Source organism: Ostrinia nubilalis, chromosome 22 (genome assembly GCF_963855985.1).
Source record: "Ostrinia nubilalis chromosome 22, ilOstNubi1.1, whole genome shotgun sequence".
NCBI lineage: Eukaryota > Metazoa > Arthropoda > Insecta > Lepidoptera > Crambidae > Ostrinia > Ostrinia nubilalis.
The window spans coordinates 5,750,048-5,761,761 of record NC_087109.1 but is presented as its reverse complement, the minus strand read 5'-3'; the positions used below and the strand labels follow the sequence as shown (position 1 = coordinate 5,761,761).

Here is an 11,714-nt window from a genome sequence, read left to right as displayed (position 1 = left end):
TATAAAACCAAGTACCAGACAACTTGGACAGGTTCATTGAGTTTCATGTAATAAAATTGAATCAAACGCTACTTAATTAAAAAACAAATAAATTATACTGGCGGAAATTACAGCGTTTTATTTTTATTTATAATAAAGTTTGAAAGTTATAAACTGAAGAGACAAATTAGTTTCTGAGTATACAAATACACTACTGTAACTACAAAAAGAAAAATTGCTGAAAATCTAACAATTTTATCTCAAAAATATCGAGTCAAATGACTACGAATAGCTAACAACGAGGCGACACGCGACCGCGCGACACTGCGCACTACTGTGATTACGTCATCGCTCTGCTACGGCTTCGTAGCGCGGCTCAGTACTAAGTATCTGATAATTTCGCCTGCTCAGATAGGTCTTCGGTAGTATAGTGGTCAGTATCCCCGCCTGTCACGCGGGAGACCGGGGTTCGATTCCCCGCCGGAGAGAACTTTTAATTTTTATTTTGTTTTGTATGAAATGCTGTTATGAAATCGAATTTGGCAAATACCTATTGTTTAGTACAAATTAATTGGAAGAAATCTGAAAAGGAGTTTTTGATATTTTTTGTTAAGTAAGGTACGACAAAATAAAGCAACTTATTAGTAATCTTATTTTAAATCGACGAGAGTTAACTGTAGGTGTTGCAATCTTTTGAATTATTAGTTTTACAAACTTTTAGAGTAGGCGCACACCGTTGATTTTTAGTTGGCCGATAGTTGTTGTGCCCGATTTTAATTTGTATGAAGAATCGGTCAAATCGAATCGGCGTAGTGTGCGCACTCCCATACATGCCCATACTGATCAACTGCCCGACTAAACTATCGGCCGACGAAAAATCAACGGTTGTGCGCCTACTCTTAGATTAATTTAAATTGTTTCTTTGGTTAAAATGTTCTTTTTGATTTACAATTTCAAGCTTAGTGCACAAGTCTTCGGTAGTATAGTGGTCAGTATCCCCGCCTGTCACGCGGGAGACCGGGGTTCGATTCCCCGCCGGAGAGAATTTTTTTGCTCACAGCTTTTTAAATGTTCTGTTAAAATCCCTTTAATTGCTGCAAATTTGAGCCTGAATATTTTTTTATGTACTCTTAACTTAACTTTTAATGTTCGCATAGTGATGTGTAGTTTATCGACTCATTGACATTGGAGAAATCATGGTTCTCATTACCAAGACGTTGCCATAATAAAAGAAGAAGAAGAAGAAGAAGTACATTTTTTGCCTATTATTATTATTATTTGAAGCTGAATATTTATGTGTTGTCTTACTTGTATTTATTGCAGACGGACTGTAATCAGATACCGATGTACGAATATGAACGATGCCCCATAAATTGTAACTATCATAATACATATTTCGTTGTAATAAGTGTGAGATTTTGCTACGATACTGAATAATCCGATGTTGTGCTTTATTTACCGTCTACTATACTTAGTTTATACAAAGTATGTAGGTAATAAGTATAAATAATAAATTGTACGTATATTTTTACCTGCACCTCGATCACACTGGACAAATCCACGTACGCCAGTGCCGTGTCTGCGATCACACTTCACGGAAAAATAACACCAACTTTGGGGAACAGCACTAACTTGACTTCTCATTCACATGTTTTGTTTCATCACTGCACTTGAGGAAAATGGTCGGATATTAATAAGGCACTCTATAAAGCTTTACTAGAGTTTTAATTTTTAATAAAAACTTTAACGAGATTATTATTGTTATTTATTTGAATAGTTTTAACTTAATATGCTTTTGTTTAGTGCTTATGTCATAGTCAAAGGTCGATATGCAGTCTCTTCGCGGAATGACTGGTTTATCCTAGGTTTGACCAAGGCCTTCAGGCAAACCCCGAAGTGATTTCTAATTTCGGCCTTTGACTAAGTCAAACCTAGAAGTGCCTAAACTGTTCAGTCAAACGTCGAAACTAAAATAATCTATTTCGGGCTTTGCCTAGTCAATCCTAGAAACGACTGGCAGACTCGGTCAGAAGTAGACAGCAAATAGAAAACCGGTCAAGTGCGAGTCGGATTCGCTCACGAAGGGTTCCGTGTGACTCTGTTCTTGTATGGGAGCCCCCCTTTTAATATTTCTTTTATGATTTATTTTTAAAGTAGATAATATGTGAATATTTCAAGGGTTCACCTGTTTACGTTTTAATATCGAGCAGAAAACTGCAAAAAGTCACGTTTGCTGTATAGGAGCCCCCCTTAAATATTTAAATATTTTATTGATTTATTTATTTTTAAAGTGAATAAAAAACTAAATCTTTTGATAATGATTCATGAGATACGAGCCTCGTGACAGACAACATTTAGCGAAGTCATAGTAATAGGGTCCCGTTTTAACTTTTTATCCTTTAAGCCTTAAAGGACCTTCTGTTACCTTAAAGTTTAAGGTAACAGAACCCTAAAAATTAGTAATTTCAAGATCGGTCTAGAAACACTGACAAACAACCGCAGTAAATAGTTTTAGTTTTTCGTACCTTCACCTAAAGAACCGACCGTAACGCATTTGCAATAAATTCGAGATCAGAATAAAGTATAGTTTAGTTTAAAGTCTTAATTGAGGTTTGACTAGTCAAACCCCGATTTTATTAAATTGAGTTTCGACGTTTGCCTAACCAAATTAGTTACTCCTAGGTTTGACTGACATTCTTTAGTCAAAGGCCGAAATGTTTGGGCTTTGACTAAGACTTCTAGTCAGACCTGAGGATTGACTAGTCAAACCTAGGAGTGCCGGAACTTCGAGGTTTGACTATAACACTTAGATTGGTGATTGTCTGTATCAGTTATAGGATTGTTATCACGTCATATTCATGTTTCAGTTTGTTATCGGCTTAATTAATCCTTTATGAAACCTATTTACCTACTTCCTATTTACATAATATTGTTATTATTTTCCGGAACTCCTTCAAATTAGGAGTACAGAAGTAAAAATTCCACGGGGCAAAGATATTTAAAAACCAAGGATGCGTAGAATTAAAAGTTTATCGATAATCGTATGGCAAAAAAAAAATCAAATATGCAATCGCTGCATTCAATTCAAACTTAATAGGACTAATCGATGGCAGTCCACATAAATCGTACGTAGTGAGGTGAAAGCGAACGTTACAAAAACAATATGTAGATTGCGTTCGGAATTCGAATATGTCGATAATTAACGGTCCCTTAAAAGGCGGGCTATTCGGCCACAATCGCTGGAGATTGCTTTTTAAATTGATGCTTCAATAAGTGCTGTCTTGTGCACCGGAACCGCCCGGACTGATTTGTACGCGTCTACCAAAACAAGCCTTCACCGTTCGAATGTTTATTTAAGAATGAGATATACCTCATTATTTTTTATACCATTTTGACGAAGTCATTCAGAATGAGCGCTATAAAATAAATCAAAGACGTCTAATTAGAGATACTAAAATTTTTACACGTTATTACGTTGCATTGAAAGTGATTTGGCTAACATTAAAACATAAAAGTTAGTTATGGGTCTTAAATTAAGATGATTTGTATTAATTTTAATGCGTTTATTACTTTGAAGTAGGTTTCAAAAGAAGACTACATATAGCACGATTACCTATTAATTATTTTTTATTAACAGGATTTATGCTTCATAATTGATGAAGAAGAGAAGTATATTGCTGCAATATCTATTGATAGCACATAATTAAATAATTTGAGACAAAACGGTAGAATTCAATTGATTGCTATTAACATTTTTGATTTATCGATATAATTCATTAACGAAGCGCACTTCACTATTAATAGCGTTTGCAAATAAAGCGTACAGAATCAATTTTTGACGGTGAATTAAAACGGTTACTTCTTAAGATTATTGAAACTTAGATGGTATTCAAATGACTAACGGTTGCAGTAATAAGAAGACGCGGTATTTTTTTCGTATAGAAAAAACATAAATATGGTTTTATTGCGATTGTGATATCTTGATTAGAACGATTACACAGTGGACCGTTATATAGGAAAATAATTAAGAACAAGTTGTTGTAAACATGTCAATTGCTGTAGCTATTTTTATGGCGTTCGGACGTAGAAATTAGTGAACGTACGGAATGCGAGCTTTTTGCGTTTCAATTACGTTACGGAAAAAACAACATATTATAGATGGTGGTTATTTAAGACTGAAAAGAAATCCTACATTAAACGACGGACATTTTTTTTCGCGCATTTTCATCTAATTAACCGTCTATTACAGAAAAAGTTTTAGTTTAGCGGTATCTAATATACTTATTTTATCATGATTGATTTGATTTTATAATTATTTAATAGCGTAATTAAAAGTTTTCGAAAAGCAATCAAAACTTAATAATCGTTAAACAACTTTTGTTTTACTTCGTAATGAATGCCAAAACAAACATAAACCGGCAGTTAAGACAAAAGGCGATCGCCGAAACTTCGCGAAAAAAACAAAAACAGATCGCCCGCTCCGAATTTGAAGTTTTAAATCGATACGCGGCCGATCGCGAGTCGTTACGATGTCGTTAATCGGCAATAATCGCCCGCGTACGATCGCGCGCGCCGCGAGCCGAGTGCAGACTGCCGGAGGGCGGCGATCCGCCCTCGGCGACCATGTGCTCGGGACTTTACAAGACTTTTAGGGGTCCGTAGGCAGAACTGCGAAGTTATTTAAATTTTTACAAACGAATGTACTAAGTTATGTGTCAAATAAATGAGTTAACGTAACTTTTCTTGTAGTCCAAAAAGTTGAAGGATTAAGTACAAATATATAGTCGATTTTAGCAAGAATACGAGTAAGTAGGTATATCTAGAATTATTGCTAAATCGCTAATTTAAAGAAGGAAAAGGCCGTCCTCTATTTTATAACATTTAGGTTTCATAAATAAAGTTATGAAGCTAGTTGGTTTAACTATTTGATGTCAAATCTATGAGGATAGAAATGATAGAATGATATTAAAAGTGGGTGAAAGTTGTAAATATACTGAACCCCAAGCTCACATGTTCAACTCACTCTTGACCGTTTCCATGTGTGGTGTTGTGACCCTCTTTTGTCGGCTCCACTATTGGTGCGAAAGGTTAATTGAATTTCAATCGAGTAGCGCGATTACTACGAGCGTTTGCGACTTTCTCGCGATTAAAAGTGTGACTAATGATGGACTTCAATTGTTTCGGTATACACGTGTCGGTGGTTTTTAAAGGAGCTAAAAGAACCACATTCTTTTAAATTTAATTAATGTGAAAGTGGGGAGGCGTCAAACTGTCTGCTTATGAAGGTCTTGGGGGAAGCCAACTAATTTATACAATTTAAAACAGTGTTTTAAATAAAAAGTGTCAAGACTGTCATTAGTACCTACTAGAAGACAATAATGAAAATGTCCTAGTAAATACATACTCTCGAAAAACATAACCCTCTTTCTGGCACAGTCGGGTAAGCAATACAAAAATCTGTCCAAAGTCACAAATTCAAATACCAACAGAACACAGTGCACGAGTCAAAAAAAAAATCCAAAATCGAGTTCTGCTTCAAAACTACGTGAAATTCTAGCTGTTCCTGTAAAAATAAGTATTTTAAACGTACTCTTCATCTAAGTGTGCGAAATGTTATTTACTGCCATGAATTTAAGAAATAGCACCAGTTTTGGCGTCTAAACTCGAACGAAAATCGCTTGTTAGAATTTAAAGCGAGTTTAGTTCGAGTTTTTGCTAGTACCGTCCGCCGCCCCACCCTCGGGCGTTTCTAATTAGTAGGTCTTGCCAACGGATCCGATTGGCGATTGTACAAATGTACACAAAACATCATTCTCAACTCTATCCCCGCTCAATATAGACCGATTTAGAAAAAACCTTTTTTCCGCACTCTTCAATGAGCTTCACTGAAACGCCAATTACAATTATTCCGTAGACATAGAGTTCAAATTACATTGTAAAGTCACACCTCGTTGGGTTTACTGTGGAAAATGAATTTTTTAGTTTTTGTTGAGTTACATTGAATTTATAGGCATAATGACGCAGTGGGTAACTAGGAGAGTTTTTTTTATAATAATTAGGTACGCAAACAAACAACTATATTTCCAGAATGTAAAAAAAATATTTACTTTGCAAACAGCTCTATAATATGCACAGCAAAAACACTTTTAGCATAAAGTTAGAGTTCAGAAGTTAAATATTATTAGTTTCAATTAATTAGACTCTACACAATTGAAATGCTGTTAATTAAAATCTTTTTTAAACTTAAAAGCTTTTTAAGCTCTGAAAGGTACCTAGTTTAAGAGAAAAACAATTTTGTCATATGGCAACACCCTTCACAAGATGGCGGAATGGCTCTCGTTTCCGCAATTTGGGCACCCCAGTTGGTCTCCATAGCCCGAGGCTTTTAGTCAATGAAATATTGTAACGTCATGAACTGGAATAAATAAATAATGGGCCAATGCATAGAATTACTTTTAATTTCATTGCAACTAATACAAAATGAAAATAGAGCTGTTTTTTTTGAGTGGGTTAAAGAGGATTAAAGGATTAAACAAATCATCCATCTTAGATTAACTAACGGATAAAGGGTATTTTACTAAATAAAAAGAAAGGATTCATGCCCGTTTTCACCATCAATCAATTTTTAAGTGACCCCTATCTGTATCTATGTAACACATAAAAGGAATTTTGTTTTCATAGGGGATAAAAATTAGGGATTGTTGGTGAAAACGGGCATCAGACAAGCTTTCGAGTGCCTGAAATTAAAGTATTCATAAAAGCTTCCACGCCAGACAGCGGTCCGTCAGTTTCAAATATCTCGAGAACCTAATTAATATTAATTTTATCATTAACATGTGTTAAAATCCTTCTTACAGCGTGAAATACTTAATACGACGGCTACGATTGACGAATATTCATTTATTCGAATCGAATTACGATTGAATATTCCGAAACATATAACTGGCCAATTCACTCGAGTACAATGAAAATGCCATGTGAATAGAAAAAAATAAAATAAAGTGCCATTGTAGAATCAGATTTTTGAATAAAGAACGCGCGAGTATTGCCCGTATCGCCCCGGGCTGATGGCGGGGTGCCGGTGTTGCCAACCTCTGGTCCGGAAACGCGTTCTGTTTGTCTAATGACGTTCCGAACTTAAATCAGATTTAGCACTCCGATTTTAGTTAGTTAATTGGGAGTGGATTTGTTTACCTTTAAATGATAGAATCTGCACTGAAAATGTATACAGGCAGGTACGGTCTCCTGAAATATTGCACGTGGTGTGTATAGTACAGTTAGTTATTAATATTTTTTGAATAATTCGTCATCTAACTCGGACAGGCCGAACGGGAAATCGGGAATGTAGAATTACTTTTTGGACTGTAAGGCCCGGTTTCCATCAAGGTAGTGCGGAACGGAGAAGTGTTTTGAATAAGCAACCAGACCAGATTTAATTACTCAGGTAACCAGGAAATCTGATTGATTATTCAAGATTATTTGTGCAAGCACAAATTACTAATTACTTAATCTTCAAAAAAATTCATTAAAAAAAGACTCTTCTCCGCTCCGCTCCGCCTTGGTGGAACTAGGCCTTCCACCTATGTATTTTTATTAATTAAATTTTTATTTGCTTAAAATGTTTATGGGTAAAAATCACTCTTTCTTTGACTGCTTCGCCCAAAATAAATTTACCAAGGAAACTCCGCGCATTGTAACAAAAAAGCTAATTGCAAAACTTCAAAAAAAGCCGCCGTCCCGTTCGTTCTCAGAAGTTCGGAACTGGATTCCGGAGCCAGCCGAGATCCGACCTCACAGAGCGAACAGCTGATTCGGCATGGCCCTTCGACCAACTGGGTCATGCTCATTCCATTGAGGATGAGGAATGCGGGACTGGGTAGCTTTTATCAACCTGGAGATCGGCAAAGTTCCAGATAAGGAATCATAGAAATAATGTCTTTATTTTTGTAGACTACGGTAAATGAACAAATCGTTAAATTTTGCTTATAAGGGGCCTTCATTTTTCTCTTTTTTGTTTACATCGAGGTAAACATTTGGCAAGTGTTAAGAAGAAGCGCCGCAACAAACTTAGTCATTTATTAAGTAATAAATTATGCTACCTACCTTACCTACCCATCTTTGTTAGTAAAATAATCTTAACATCCTGTTTTTATAGTTTCTTTCAATACAAAATTACTGAAGTCTATTGATAAATAAGTTCTAAATTAAAAAGCCGAATGTGGCAGACAAAGTTATCGAACACGTGATATAATTTCGATATATTTAAAAGGACATATAAATCTAGTACTAGACAATTATTAATTACATTTCCAATGTGCACTTTCTTCGTTACGTAAATTCTAATGTTCATATCGCAATGTCAATATATTCGAATAGATATCGAAAAAACCGCACGCATTAACAAACTTATTTTGCAATTAAATATTTGTTTTTAGTCCTTATTGTTGAAAGAATAAAAGTCAGTTTGGTCGAAATATAACTTTGTGGGCGGTAAAGACCCCATTGGGTAATGTTGACAAGTCGTCTGATTTGGGAGCAACTTTCTATAAGTATAAACAAGTATGTGTATGTGCGTACGTAACGGCTGTCGAAATTCGTAGGAGTGCGACCACTTGCACTTCGGACCGTGCATTTTATTTTAAGAGGAGGTTTTCCTCAAAGATCATTTTAATGTTGATAGAAACTAGCACACAATTTTTATTAAAGACTAGAATTAGAAGAATATAATTATTAATTAATTATCTTCATAAAGTCCATGAAATTCGGGTAGCAATATTTTTTTGAGTAACAGTTAAATAATACTAGAGGTAGTAGAGACAACACTCGCCATCAGCATAGCCATAAGTAAATTATCACACACAGGATAAAATAAAATAAATAATTAGTTAAGTATAAGAAAGGTCTATTTAAAATAAAAGCTACCTAATCTCTGAAACTTCATCTCCTAGGTTTGTTTAAAAAAAATCCACAGCTAAGCTATTCCTAAGTTCGCATTCAGAGAAGTGACCCTGAATCTATAATTACAACATGGTGATACCGCATTGCCAATTAAAAGATAAACTGTGTGACACCACCAACACAATGGCCACTAAATATCAGATCTAAGGGCACCGAAAACTGCCTGTAGAGCTGATCGCATCAAGTGAAAACTTATGAGCATTCATTTTTTATCTATGGCGTTCAATTGACAGATCGGTTTGCGCGGGAAAATACCTAAGTTGTATTGGTTTTTATCATTAGACTGTTTTGGTAAATTTATGTATTTTAATAGATGGAGACTTTTAGCACTTTTAGCTTACAAATAAAATAGGTTAATGGGGTCAACAAAATATGAATTCCATTCATTCCTAATCATTCAGTAAACGAGCTATCTACTTTTAAATTTATTTAAACTTTGTCAATATAGCAGGAATAATATGGATACTTTTAGTTACAGCAACAATGTTGATGATGATATGAACGTCTTCTTCACATTCAACACTTTGCAGTTAAATACGTTTACAAGAATATTCGTCCCGTAGCATCAACCAAGAAATGTAATAGAGAGAGAGGGAGAGAGCGAACCACGAGAATCACCGAGTTAGATTTATGTTTTATTTAAATAAAAAGTTTCCATCTACCATGATTGCACAGTGCAAACAATACAACCTCTCCCAACTAGCAGTTTGATGCTTCATTAACTCGGAAACTGCGAACAATCCAAGTCAATTAACGGTCTTTTTTGCTCGATTCAAATTGATTTATTGTTTATGTATCTTTGCCGAAGGTGGCTGACCCCCACTAAATATGTCAAGAGTGACACGGCCGACAAAGCGACACTAGAATGGATTGAGTTTTGTCAGACGGACATTATTTATAGTTCGATAAAGAAATCTAGGAAATAATTTGCTGAAAGCTATGGACTTTTGTGGTCACTACCATAAGAATCATGGTTCCAAAAGTTGGTTAACTAATTAAAAAAAGTACTTTTGGTCGAGTTTTTATGAGGCTCTGTGGAGAATTTAGAAAAGTTGATTTTTCAGCCAGTCTATCCATTCTCCACTGAGTACAGCCGTGAATTCAAAATGGGAACTTAGTTCCTAGTCGATTTTTATTTTTAATCTATTTAAACAAAATTAGGCTTTATTGACTTTCTTTTTTTTCCGTAAAAAAAGCAAAGATCATGCTCAAAATATAAGCTGCATATTTTTTTAAAAGTAACTACGTGCATTTTTACAACCAAATTAGTGAAGTAACTTATTTGAATAATCGAATAGTATCGAGTGTAAGCCGGGCACCCAAATAAAATATTCCGAGTAGACTACATGTCGATTGAACGTGCAAACGACAGCACATCAATATAAGCACTATGACCTCTTATTGCATTGTATTAAGAGTGTTTTTGCGACAAAAATGTATAGTCTGATAACTACAGTCAGCGTCAAATAGTTCGTGACACCAGTGACCAAAAAGTTGACAACACAACCTTATTCCAATGAGGGCTATCGTTTTTATACTTAACAGTTGGCACCCCTGGCGATTGACAGGACCTTACCATCTTGATGAGTGCAAATGCGATAGTCCTCCTACCACTTTAGCGCTCACAAGTTCGTGCCACTGTCTTCGCTACTAGCAAGTGACAGGACCTTACTCTACAGTGGCGCTAACTGGTAAGCGCTAAAACGATAGCCCTCATTGAAATAAAGATGGTTGCGAACTTTTTGGCTACTTTAAGTGTCACTATTCGACGCTGACTGTACCTACACCTTGTCCAGCCACACTGACTACCCACGCGTTGTTGCACAACTTGTCACTATCATCGTTTCTCGGAAGTAATAAATTACTTACCAAAATAATAAAATGATATTGCGTGCCAAGATATTATTAATTTGATAAGAACTTGATAAGGTTTGTAAGATTTTTGAGGTGGTGGAAAGAGTTGATAATTTTAAGGCTCTTACTGAAAGTATTTCGTAGGAATAATGGTGGTAAAAGGGTCAACCTTATGTCTGACCGAGGTCATGACTAGCACAGTGAGAAAACTATAAGTAAACATTCCATTTTAATTATTTTTGATGCAAAACAGTGCCAGTCACAACTAAAGAAGATGTCACAAAAAGAGAGCAGGCGACTCGCGAACTAATATAAGCCGGGCTTGGATGCGCCGTGATAAAATCATATCGATGATTTTAGACAACATACTTATCGCGTAAAATCTATAAAATGGCACGACAAAAGCTTATCGCGGCGCGCATCCTAGGCCTACAGGTCAAGCTAAAACTTTACCTATAACATCTCATGTAGTTGTATTAGGTGCTATTTTGCAAAAAACAAACGTATTTGTAACTCTACAATAATAAGTATAGTATTTCTGAGCACACTATTCTCACTCTTATATCGAACTAAACTCTCGCTCGTAGTAACTCCAATGTTTATACAGTAATAATATATGGCCAGTTGTTGGGACAGGCCATTGTATTTTACAAGTAGTGATAGATAGCGTCTGGTAGCAAAGATTTAGGCCGTGACACACTCTAAAATAGAAGTTTATAAACTTTCTAGCAATAAAAGCTTGTGGGAAATGAAGGATTCGGAGAAAAAAGGTTCGAATAAACTTAACGTTTCAAGGAAATAAGATTCACGATAAAAATTAAAAAATGCGATAGATAGAGACACTTTACTGAAATCGAAATATTACTAGGGAAAGTCGTTAGGAAGACGAAAGTCTAATAAGTCGATAGTTTTTATTTATTTAT

The 11,714-nt window shown here is 35.4% G+C and overlaps 2 non-coding genes across 2 annotated transcripts; both read left to right on the top strand.

Moving 5' to 3' along the window:
- The first annotated feature begins 395 nt into the window (after window positions 1–395).
- Window positions 396–467, top strand: Trnad-guc (transfer RNA aspartic acid (anticodon GUC)). The gene has a single exon. It is a non-coding gene; the product is annotated as a tRNA-Asp (tRNA).
- A 483-nt stretch (window positions 468–950) lies between these two features.
- On the top strand, window positions 951–1,022 carry Trnad-guc (transfer RNA aspartic acid (anticodon GUC)). The gene has a single exon. It is a non-coding gene; the product is annotated as a tRNA-Asp (tRNA).
- The last annotated feature ends 10,692 nt before the right edge of the window (window positions 1,023–11,714 follow it).